The sequence below is a fragment of the Zingiber officinale genome, chromosome 4A (genome assembly GCF_018446385.1).
Source record: "Zingiber officinale cultivar Zhangliang chromosome 4A, Zo_v1.1, whole genome shotgun sequence".
Lineage (NCBI taxonomy): Eukaryota > Viridiplantae > Streptophyta > Magnoliopsida > Zingiberales > Zingiberaceae > Zingiber > Zingiber officinale.
In genome coordinates, this window is record NC_055992.1 from 141957140 (window position 1) to 141970298 (window position 13159).

General features: G+C 33.3%; 1 pseudogene; it reads left to right on the forward strand.

The window, feature by feature from the left end:
* The window catches only part of LOC121971525, a 126413-nt pseudogene that overhangs the window by 53168 nt on the left and 60086 nt on the right, over nucleotides 1-13159 (forward strand).

Sequence of the window (13159 nt, forward strand, 5' to 3'; positions counted from 1 at the left end):
AAAGATGTTGAGGGCATATAATAACATTCTCAAGTATTGAGGAATAGAGGGAGACATTGGTGCAATGGTGTAATGTTTGTCACATCAAATGCTCTACCTGCCCCTCCTAACCCATACATTGAGAAGCTGACTCATAAGTTGCTGCCATGCATAGAATCACCTTTCAGGGACTAAAACTATTATCTCATCACATTTAGAAATGTATTGTGTATGACATGGTGGTTAGTGCAAAGTCTCCATTCTTCATTTGTGTTTTTAAAGTAACATGACAAGCCACAAGGCTTTGTAGCTCCAAATTATCTCATTTCTTCATCTTAATCGTTGTGTCTTTGATTAGTCACATGTAAGACACTTGCATTATTCACCTTAAAGATATCATGTTGCATTGGAGTCTATTAGATGATTTTTTGTTTTTATAGAGATCTCAACTATGAAGGAGAGCCTTGGCGCAATAATAAAGTTACTGCCATGTGACCCTGAGGTCACAAGTTCGATTCGTGCAAATAGCCTCTTGGAAAATGCAACGTAAGATTACGTACAATAGCTCCAATGTGGTCTGACCCTTTCCTAGGATTGCACTGGCGGAAGCTTCTTGCACGGGTTGCCCTTTAGAGACCTCAACTATGTCGACCAAGGAAAGGAAAACATTTCAATTTTTCCTTTCTTCAATTTAAACGAGTAAAATCCTCTCAAGGTTCATTTCATTCTTCCTGAAATAATTTTCCAGTTTCTAAAGTTGTATTTGTTTTTGCATTGTTCGAAGTGGTTATTAAGTGCAACTGTTTTACTAGTTCTTTAAACTAATTTATTTGTTTCATATCTGGTGGTCAAAACCTATCTTACATTTGTAGCACGATTCTTCTTTTTCTTGTTTTATGGTGCTTATTTATTTTGCATCTGTGAGAGAGCTGATATCATTCAACATTCTACGTAGGCATGGTGGAGAATGCTGAAGAAACACATTAATTTTCAGAAATATAGATGTGCTTGTTTTTTGGTTTTTTTTTCTAGTTCTTTAAACTAATTTATTTGTTTCATATCTGGTCATTAAAACCTATCGTACATGTGGGTAGCACCATTCTTCTTTTTCTCCTTGTTTTTTGGTGCTTGTATATTTTGCATCTGTGAGAGAGCTGATATTATTCAGCATTCTACGTAGTCATGGTGGAGAATGCTGTGTGCTTGTTTTTTGGTGCTTTTTTTTTTCTAGTTCTATAAACTAATTTATTTGTTTCATATCTGGTCGTTAAAATCTATCTTGTGGTAGCACCATTCTTCTTTTTCTCCTTATTTTTTGGTGCTTGTATATTTTGCATCTTTGAGAGAGCTGATATTATTCAACATTTTACGAAGGTATGGTGGAGAATGCTGAAGAAACACATTAATTTTCAGAAATATAGACGTGCTGTTGTTTGTATTCAAGGTGCTTGGAGATGTAAACTTGCCAAACGGGAGCTTCGGAAATTGAAATTGGTAAGTACTCTTAATTTCTCTTCCACTTCACTCATGATTTATTAGTTATGAAATGTATTTTGTGTTGCTTCTATAGGACTTATATTTTATATTCAATATTATTGTACAAACCAAGATGACATTCAAATAATTTTCAAGAAATTAATTGGTAGGTAGAAAATGAAATTCTATAATGATTTCCAGTTTTTAAAATTAAAAGCCAAAGCTAAATATAACACACATCATTCTTCCTACTATGGAGAACTTGACTCTAAGCGAATTATAGCTTTCTTAATTTTTTGTTTGCAAGCATAAGGAATAATAGAATAGCCAAATTTATTTAGTATGGTTTCTTCTATATCTTTTTATGTTCTTGAGCGAGGAACTCCTGCATTTTCTTTCTGATTTAGGTTCCTTAAGGAATTGGTCCTTAACCTTATCCTTCCACTGCCCTCCTTCCCCTTCCCACCACCACCACGACATACATAGAGAAGAAAATGTTGTGATTTATCATGGCGCAAGAATGATGTTTGCATCTCTGTAAAATTGAAAAAAATAACGTGTGACAAAGTCAACATACAGCGAATATCTCCTAATTTTTTTAGCTTACATGGTGTCTCAACACATTTTTACAATAATCATTATTTATTGCGATTCGTTTCAAAGTGTCAATTTGAGTTTGTTATGCCACCAATAGAGCTCTCAGTTTGGGCTTAAAAGTTGGCAATGAAACCAAATCAATATGCTCATAAATTTTTAGCTTAAAGGTGACTAATGGTGGAGAAATAGTTGTGAACATCATATTTTTAGGATTGTCATAGACAATTTTAATCAATTCACTAAAGAGACCTGCATTTTTAATTTACCCTTGTATTGATTTAACTTATTATTTTTTCCTTTTGTGGTCATATAATACTGTGGCAATTGTAAGTCGACGTTAAGGTTGATAGAACCTTGAATGCATGGTTTAAGGTAACGGATCTATCTTTTTTGACTGCATGGTTTAAAATCTTGAGCCATGCGGAGGTTTCGGTCCAGACTGGAACAATATAGTTTCAGTACTATATCATGCGGTGCCGATATAGTTTCAGTATTTTTTAAATTTAAAATATATTAACTAATTATAAAATATTTAATCTAAATATTTTAAAAAAAAATATTTTTTTTACTATATATATAATGAGATAATTTTATCTATTCAAATTATCTCAATCTGTTGATTAAAATATTAACCTAAGTTTTAATAATTAATGCCTAAGTTGAAATCACCTAGTTGTTCCGCAACGACCGCGGGCCCGCGTGACACATTGGGGTGTGCCGGTGCCGGTTCGTGGTCGAAATGAGATGTTTTGCAGGTATCAGGCGAAGCGGCTCAAGATTTTAATCCATGCCGGAATGGTTCTTAACAATGGTGGTTAGTTGACTTTTTAGAAATCCATGATCATTAAAGGGTCTCTTTAGGAATCTCAATTAAAGGATCATATGGTCTCAGGAGATGGTTCAGTAAACAACTAACAATTTTAGTGGGTGCTGGGGTATTTTATTATCAGGTTCTTAGTTTACTTTTGTTTTTTTGTCTTAATAGAGAAATCAGCTAGTGAAGTGGGCTCTTCTAGTGGTAAGATTGACTTTCTCTACATCCTTATTTTTTTTCTTGAGGTTTAAGATGAAGTAAGTCATTCTTCTTAAAGTTTATCTTTGGAGTCATTGTCAGGGGATAGGTGATGGTTTGAAGAGCTTTCGTTTCCATTTCAATAACAGTTTGAAGAACGTCTTTATTATTTATGACTTGTTTATGTCATATATATGAGAAAGATCATGCAGCCATAGGCCACCAAGGATGACATGGAGGATGTTCATGGGAATAACATCACACCATCTCTTATCACCAAGGAGTCTATTTGGATAAAGAATTAAATATATTTTCACTAAAAGGAATGGTTGATCTACCATGCAATTTTATACATACTCGATTGAGCTTTTGGTATGGGTGGAATCCCAACATCAATCTTAATGGAAATAATGTTTCTGCATTTCCCATTATCTATGTGAATTTTGCATGTTTTAGTATTCACATATATGTATACACACACACACACACACACACATATTATATGTATGAATGAAAAGTGTTAGTTCTCTTTCATATTTCATGGAATATGAGTGGAGCTAAGTATTTTAATCTAGCATATCTTGTAAGTTTTTTTCTTTCCTTTTTTGTCAAATAATTTAGGCTCTCTAGGTTACTTCTAAATTGAGGCATATCTTGTATTTTGATTTTAGGATTCTTTGCAACTAGCATCTTTTTTTCTCACATAAGTAATAACACTACAACAATAGCAACCAAGCCTTATCCCATTAAGTCCAATATATATATATATATATATAAGCTTTAACATAGAGACTATCCTTGTGGTGATTTGTTTTTATTATTGTTATGTTTACCTAAAATGTGATGAATGAGGTTCTTTTTTAAAAAATAATTGTAGCAAATATTTTTTAAAAATAATGATATTATGTAGGATTATTTGTGAGAAAACTAATTAAATACAACAAAATTAACAAATTAAGCAACAATTCATTATTGAAATTCTGACAAGGTTTGAATCCTATTTAATTGATGGAAATTCTTTTCTCATGTAATTTTGCAATTTGATTTTATATTGGATTTGTATAAATATTTATTAGATCTAGACTATTTTAAGTTTTATTTTATTGGTGGAATGGTTTTGTACATCATTTGATGGGTCCCACCTCTCGTTAATTCTCTCTTTCTTCATCATGGATTGGCTTCCCTCCTTTTTTTTGTTTGTGTTTTAATGAGGTTGGTCTGTCTACAAGGAGGCTTACTCCTCTCTTAAGATTGATAGGATTGAGACTCTTCCCTTATGATCAAGGCAGTAGGTCCTAGGCCCTAACATCTATGTAGACTAATGTTAGTGGATAAGGTTAGGGTGCCGATTTTGTGGTGGACAGTAGACAAAAGGGTTGCCTTCATTGTCAATAAGAACTAGAGTGAGGGGGAAGAGGTTGACAAGTTCTTGACTTTAAAGTCACCAACAAGGTTGGTGGTTGGAGAGAAAGAAAACACACAAATCAACTTTACATGGGAAGGAGCAAACTCACTAGTGAGAGATGGTGGTGGCTTAGTCTTACTACAAGTAGGGAGGGGATTGATGAGAAGATTGTCTTTTTCTCTAGTGATGGTGCTATAGAAGGTGGTTGTTAGATCTAGTTGGTCAAGGACATATTTATTGGGTTGCAAGCCATTTGGCTAATGTACAGACAAGCCAACAAATCACGTCATGATAACAATATAGGAATTGTGCATGGGAAGCAAGCAAGAAGAGTAGAAAGATAGAGGCCAAGACTTACTTAAGTGGATCTTATCTACTAACCGAGAAGGCCAGATCCTTCTCTCTTGTGAGGAAGGCTTGTGTAGGTGAGTTGCAAGTAGATTTTTGAAAAGAAATCGGGAAGAAAAGTAATTGTTTTGCTTATTACTTCAATTAAAAATTACATTAATAAATAGAAGATACAAAATACAAAAAAATAGTAACAAATAAAAGAAAACCTAAGAAATAGAAATTACTGAAATCAAAGATTATTTTGTGATTTTATGCAATCAGGACGCCAAAGATTATTTCTTGACTTTATGAAATCAGGATTTCCTAATTTTCCAACCCTCCCCCTCGAGTTGGTACATAAATATTAATCATGTCTAACTTGTTTATTAACGGTTCAAAGTTAGCTCTTGCATGTCCCTTCATCATGATGTCAACTATTTGTTGGTTAGAAGGTACAAATGATATGCAAATGCTTCCAGCTTCAAGTTTCTCTTTTATAAAATGTCGATCAATCTCAATGTGTTTCATTCTATCATGTTGGACAAGATTATGAGCAATGTTTATTGTAGCCTTATTATCATAGTATAACTTCAATGGAAGTTTTTTATGATCTTTTTGAGCTCCTCAGGTATTTTGTATATCCATGACATCTCATAGATATTCTGAGCTATTGCTCTAAATTCAGCTTCTGCACTACTTATGGTTACAACACTTTATTTCTTACTTCATGTTACTAGGGTCCTCCATACAAGATGGAATATCCTAAAGTGGATCTCCTATCGTTAACCGATCCTGCCCAATCTCCATTAGTAAACACATCAACACTCCTTTGATTAGTTTTTATGAAAAATAGACCTTTTCTAAGAGTAGTCTTCGAATATCTCAAAATTCTGTAGACAACCTTAAGGTGTTTTTCAAATGGTGCATGCATAAATTGACTCACAATAAAAAGCAATGTCTGGCCGAGTATGAGATTGGTGAATCAACTTCCCAACTAACCTTTGGTGTCAACATGAACACTTTTTTTTCCCAGAGTTTTATGTTAGGATCCATGGGGGAGTCTACGGGTCTGCAACCACTTATATCTGTTTCTTCCAAGAGATCAAGGATATACTTTCGTTGAGAGAACAATACCTTTTCTAAAGTGAGCGACTTCCATACCAAGGAAATAGCTTAATGTTTCCAAATCCTTGATCTCAAATTCAATTGCTAGGCTTTTCTTCAGTCTTTCCATTTCAATCACATCATTACTTGTCAGAATAATATCATGGACATACACTATGAGTACAATAATCGTTCCTTCGGTGGAGAATTTTAAGAACAATGTATGATTTGTTTGTCTTTGAGTGTATCCTTGCTTCTAAACTAATTGAGTAAATTTCTCAAATCAAGCTCTAGGGACTGCTTAAGACCGTACAAAGACTTTCTTAATTTACACACCTTTGAGCCGAATTTCACAAAGCCCAGTGGACTATCCATGCACACCTTCTCTTCTAAATCACTATTGAGGAAGACATTTTTCACGTCTAATTGCTGCATAGGCTAGTCTAGATTACCGGTGATAGATAAAAGTACTCTCATTGTATTTAGTTTTGTAACATGAGTAAATGTCTTAAAGTAATCAACACATAGGTTTTAGTGAACCCTTTGGCCACCAATCTAGCCTTATCTCTCCACTGATCTGTCTTAGTTATACTTCACCGTGAAAACTCACTTACATCCCATAGTGTTTTTCCCTACTGGTAATGTAACAATCTTTCAAGTATTATTCTTCTCAAGAGCTCTCATCTTCTCAAGCACAACTTCCTTCCACTTTGGAACTCGTAGGACCTCCTATACATTTTTAGGAATGTTTTCATAGGATAATTGAGAACGAAAGGTAACAAGAGATATAGACAAATTTGAATATGATACAAACTTTGATATAGGGTGTTTGGTACAAGAGCTATCACCTTTTCATAGAACTATCGACATGTCAGACTCAGATGGACTATCAATCCTTGGAAGAGAATTATCAATACTAGTTTCGGAATGAATATTTTCCCTTGCTTGGAATCACAACTATGCTATAGTTGATTCATCTTTCCGTTTCCTATGATTCTTTTTCAAGTAGACAATTCCCTTCCACGTTTGTTCCCCTTCCTTGAATCTATTACCTATCTCATCATGTTGTGGCATTGTACTAGGTTTTTCAGACTTTTGATTATCAAATGTATGTTTGGATTCAGTAGAAACATCACTCATTATGAGAGTTTCAAAGAACGATCCTTGGCCATTTGTTTTTTGTGCAAAGGTAGTAAGCTCAAATTCAAATATATCATTGGACAAAAACACATCATTAAAGTTAGTAAATGTATCTTCCCTTGAATTCTCCCCCTGAAAATGAATCTTCTTAAAAAAAGACTGTGTTTCAATAAAATGTGATATCCATTGTTACAAAAAACTTTTTTGATATCAGATCAAAACACTTTAACCTTTTTGTGTAGGAGACTAACTCACTAAGACATTTACTTGCCTTTGGCTCTAGTTTTTCGGTTTTCCTATGTTTGTGAACAAAAGTTGTACAACTAAATATTTTCAATGGTAAATTAGCTGAAAGACCAGCCGTAGATAAACATGTTGTAAATGTGTTGAATGGAGGCTTAAATTGTAGAACTTTAGATAACATTTTATTAATTAAATATGCAACAGTTAAAATAGCTTTACCCCACAAATACTTTGGTTGAAAAAAAGTAATGCTCGGGCTACCTCTAAGAGGTGTTTATTTTTTCTTTTAGCAATACCATTTTGTGAAGGTGTATCTATGCATGAACTTTGATGAACTATTCCCTTTTTAAGGAAAAAATTTCCTAAGATCATGTTAAAATACTCCTTTCCATTGTCACTTCTAAAAACCTGTATGTTAGTTTGAAATTGAGTTTGCACCATATTCAATTTTTTTTTTTAAAAAAAACTTGTTCAGTTTCTGATTTTTTTTCTTTAATAAATACACCTAGCAAAATCGAGTATGATCATCGGTAAATATAATAAACCATTTCTTTATAGAGGGGGTGCTTATCTTATTAGGACCCAAACATCATTGTGTGTTATGGTAAACGGTTTTGATAGCTTGTATGGTTGTGAAGGGAAAAATGTGTGGTGGTGTTTTGCAATTTCACAAACGCAATGAAACATGATGGATCTTTACTTGAAACAGTTTAGAAAACAAGTGCTTTAAATACCGAAAATTAGGATGCCCTAATAAAAATGGCACAACATAATACTACTGTCCGAAACAGAAATAGATTCAAAGTAGGAACCTCTTGGTTGAGATTGTTTTCTTGATTCAGATCTATCCTCAAGGAAGTAGAGTCCTCCACTCTGTTTAGCATTGTCGATTATTCTCCCCGAGGTCAAATCTTGGAATACACAGTGAGAAGAAAAGAAATTAACTTGATAATTTTAATCATGGATTAATTTACTAACCGATAAAAGGTTACAAGACAATTTGAGAACACAAAGAACATCATTTAGAGTGAGTTAGTGATACTGCAATAGAACCTTTTCTGCAATGACTGAAAGAGAGCCATCTGCAACCTTAATTTTTTAATTACCTGCACAAAAACTATATGAAGAGAAAACGTTTGACATTCTTGTCATATGGTCAGTTGCACCCAAATCAATGATCCAGACGCAATTAGAATTGTCACTAAGGAAGGTTATTGTCATACAATTACCTTTTCGAGCTATTGAACAAGAAGGGGTTTTCTAAGACTCAAGGAGCTTGTATAATTGGTCTATTTGTTTCTTGGTGCATGGCAGTCAACTTGGAGTAGACTACCCCTCTTGATCTGAGATAGTAGCCCAAAGTGCTCGACCTTCGCCTCTAGTTCTTTTTTTTTCCTTTTTTTTTCTTTTCCAATTTTTGGGGTTTCCATGGATTTTCCAACATGTTTCTCGCGTGTGCCAAGTGCAATATGTAGGGGTTTTATTTGATACCACAACACTACTAATGGGAGTAAGGGTTATTGAATGGATAGTAGTTGTATGGTATGACACAGGTACATAAACAATGAATACATCTTAGTGGTTGCTGAATAGGGCTCGTGGTTTGTGTGAGAGAGAGGGATGTGCAAGAAAGGTTTACGATGAATTGTTGTAAGGGAAGCTGATACAAGGTTCAAAATCTCGAGCTGTATTGAAATTTTAGTCATTGACTAGAATGATACTGTTTCACTATCATGTCGTTATGATGCATGGAGCTGGTGATTGATTGGTGGTTAAGGAGGAAGGAGATGAAACAAAGGAAGGAGACATCTTTTGTCCTGAGTGGTATTGAGTTTTGGTAATTTACTAAAACAATATGTTTCGATTATTTGTCCAATACAGTAGAAGATTTAAAAAATGAGGTAATGTATTGATCATCAAATTAGGAATTTAGGTTTGGTAACTATTCATGTAGCGGAGATATACACAATCTCACATGGCGATATAAACAATTATTTACAATGAAAATTCATAGGAATATTCTTAAATTAACACTTTAGGGGTTTTGTTTCTATCGATAACAAAGAATTTGTTCTCCTAAAAAAATAACCTGCTTGGTAGAAAGATGATTAATTTCTAAAATAACTTGTCCTAATAAAATGTACCTTCCCTACTTTCCTTTGGTTACTTCAAATGAAACTTCAACTTTTTAAAAAATGTATAAAATCAAAAGCTTCTAGTTCATACTTTCGAAATTTAAACCTAATTTATACTATGCTTGTAGTGACACTTGTTAAAATAATCTAGCATCTAAATGATCAACTAAGGATGGTGTTTGATGCTTATTGGTTGTCCGAAGTAGGATCACTGAATCTCGTCCTGTGACTCATGTCTGTTGTTTTGTGCTTGTGTTTGAAGTCTTCTCTAAACATGATGTGGGGTGATTAATGAGTCATTCATTATGCAATGTCTAATGAAATTCTTAAGGGGTCAACACTCATTGATTATCCATTATATTTTTTTCTCCATTTATTAATTCTTTAGATTGTTTATCAATAAATTTTTGAAGATTTTCTACATTTATTCTAGCTTTCATTAATTTAAAATTTTCTAATATTAGTGTTAAATTTTTTTATCTATCCTCACACTTTGCATCTTAAATTTACATTGAGCTAGGTCAAAATCATGGAAAAAGTATTATTGTCTCACTTTTCTTTCAAAACTATGAATTTAAATTTACATTTAGCTACAAGTTACTTTTGACTGTGTTATGGAAACAGTCCTTACTGGAAGTGTTCTTGTCTTGCTTTGTTCAAACCACAATTTCATTATACATTGAGAAACATGATTTAGTTTTAGCTCAACCTTTTTCTTAATACTCCGTTTCTTAGATTGAACTATGATTCTGAATTTTTCTCTATAAACCTAGAAAATTAAATCTTGATAAATGAACTCTCTCTATCATATATATTGTTGACTTTGCAGATTCAGATTTAAGGAAAGTTAAATTTAATGTTTTAAACTCTGTCGTTTTGATTACATGTTCTATATGATGAGCTAAATTATGTTGCCTACTTTTATGTCTTGACTATAAATGAGAACTTTTTACCTTATGTTATTCGTGCTGCTGTGATATCCAGCAGTTTGTTTCCTTGTTCATCTTGACTGTTTTGCTTATTTTCTTTTCATCTCCAATTTTAAGGCTGCTAATGAATCTGGTGCTTTACGAGAAGCAAAGAGTAAGCTTGAAAAGAAATTGGAAGATCTCATGTGGCGTTTGGCTTTAGAAAAGAAGTTGCGGGTAATTCAACAATTTTCTATTTCTAAACTTATATTTTCTAGTTCATTTCTCTGAGCAAAATTTCATTACATTCAATATTCTCTTGTTTGTACAAGCTAGATTTAAAAGTGATAGATTTTGTTTGACACCATTTATTCTTTAAACACTATAGATTTAGTTTTAGCCAGCTACATAAATAATTCTTATTTTCTTGTTGCTCTATAGTCTAGTAGATTTTGATTAACCTATGAACTTGAAGGAATGTGTTTTATGTAATACTACTTAATGCTCGTGCTCTTCCTTAGTCGTTGATATTCATGCTCTTGATGAAATTTCCATACCTTACTAATTGACAAATTCCATGAATCTATTTGTTGCAGCATGATTAGGGACTATGTGCCTTGGACTGGAATCTCATGAGACCATAATTTTATTTATTTGTGGGATGATTCATTATAATTTGTCTTATTATTTGCATTTTCTCTTTGAAAAAGAACTTAATTCTAGTGAATTGTTATTGCCCTAGCGTTGTTCTATAAAATAAGGAAAAGTCGTCTTCTTGTGGCCTTCATGTGATTCAGCATTGAATTCATCATTTGGTTCTTTTTTGATCATCATATTCTGTGATCTTCATGGATCTTTGCATTGACTTCATCTGCTTCTTTATTCGTCTCTTCCAATGAGTGAAGAAATGCTTCCAAGTTACTACAAACTATTATCCTTAATGATAGATGAGAGTGATAGTATTAGATTCAATGAGTGAACCTGTGACGTTGGCAAGTTAAATAAACTAATATGTAAATCTTTTTTCTCCTAGTAAGAAGGAGAGCCGTGGCGCAACGGTAAGGTCACGGGTTCGAATCCTGGAAACAGCCTCTTGCAAAAAGCAGTAAGGTTGCGTACAATGGATCCTTCTCCGGGATCTTGCATGGCAGGAGCTTCGTACACCGGGTTATTTTTTTTTTTTGCTCCCAGTAATAGTTGGTGGCAATATATAAAGGCTTTTGAAGGAATAATTATGAGATGGTTTGGGGTAATAAAATGCAATTGCGTAATTTGTTAGCCACTACAATATTCCCTCATTTGACTATCAGTTTCAGTCTATTTCTTCAAAATTGGCTTGGCAACTCTAATTTTGTGCAACTTGTAACCTGATGTGCCATATTCATGGTAACATTTATGGTTCACTAATAGGTTGATTTTGCTGCATCTCGAGATGCAATCTAAATGGTAAGGAAGAGTTATTTTCCTATCTTTCCTTTACCAATTGGATTAGTCATTGGTGTTATTCACTAAAGTCATTAAGACAATATTCTTCAGTCCCTAGGCACGGTGTTGTGGCAAGACACCATCGAATAACCCACGCATTGATGGTTCAAATGTCAGGGTGCCCAACAGGACAGTTGGGCCGTTGGGCTGCTCGCACTTTTGGATTTATCTGGTGGGTGAACCAGGGGGAAGGCTGCCCACCTTCGGGACTAGTCGGGCCGTAAGGTGTGGATACTTATATTACAAATAAATAAATTAATTAAAAAAAGTATTATTCTTGGATTTTTTAAATTCCACCATTCCCTTCCATTCTTTCTCTAATAATACTTTTACTATTATTTTTAAAAATTATCATGTAATGTTTACTTATTTTTTTTTGTTAACACTCTTTGGATAAAGGCATTAGTTAGTAGTATACTTTTTAGAATTAGTATTAGAATCATGATCTAATCTAAGTATTTGTTGCATTAGATTGGTATCGTTAGTGAAATTAAAATCGATGGAAAAAAATTTAAAAAAGGACAGCCCGATGCATGAAGCTTTCACCAATGCGGCGTCTTGAGGAAGGGTTGAACCACATTGGATCGTATCCAATTTCTTATATGATATAATAAGAAAACAAGATTGTTCTAAGATGATGAGAATGTCTATGACATATTTATGTATCCAATTTTAATAATTCAATATACAAATATTGTTATATGGATTAATATATATATATATATAAAGGTAAATTTTATTATTTAATATTTACTTTGATATAGTTTGAAGGGGGCCTTGCCAATGGTAAAATTGTTGCGTTGTGACCTAAGGTCACGAGTTGAAATTCTCGAAACAACCTCTTGCAAAAAGCAGGATAAGGTGGCGTATAATGGATCCTTCCTCGGGACCTCTCATGGCAGAAGCTTCGTGCATCAAGCTGCCTTTTATTTACTTTCATATAGTTTATTTTTCAGGTCCCTAACTATATTCTATTGGTTTTTTTTTTTTTTTTTTGTTGTAGAGCACTTTTAGGATTATTGTCAATCAAGAATTTATTACATCTCTCTTGACCCATAATAGTGTTTCTCTCAATTTAATAAAATTTTATTGAACTCAAATTAATTTTCAAATATAATATAATTAATTTCTAGCTTTGAATCTCTAGTGTTCATTTTTTCTCAATATTTGTGAGAAATCCAATTTCTTGGGAAAAAATTGTTGTTAATAAAGCCAGGCCAACCATTACAAATATATATCTAACTTGGGTGAATTTTATAGATCATATGTGTAATAAAATATATTAGCTTATGTTGGACCCCGTGATTGTTTTGATGTGATCAACCAAGTTAGGTTAAGTTCTGTT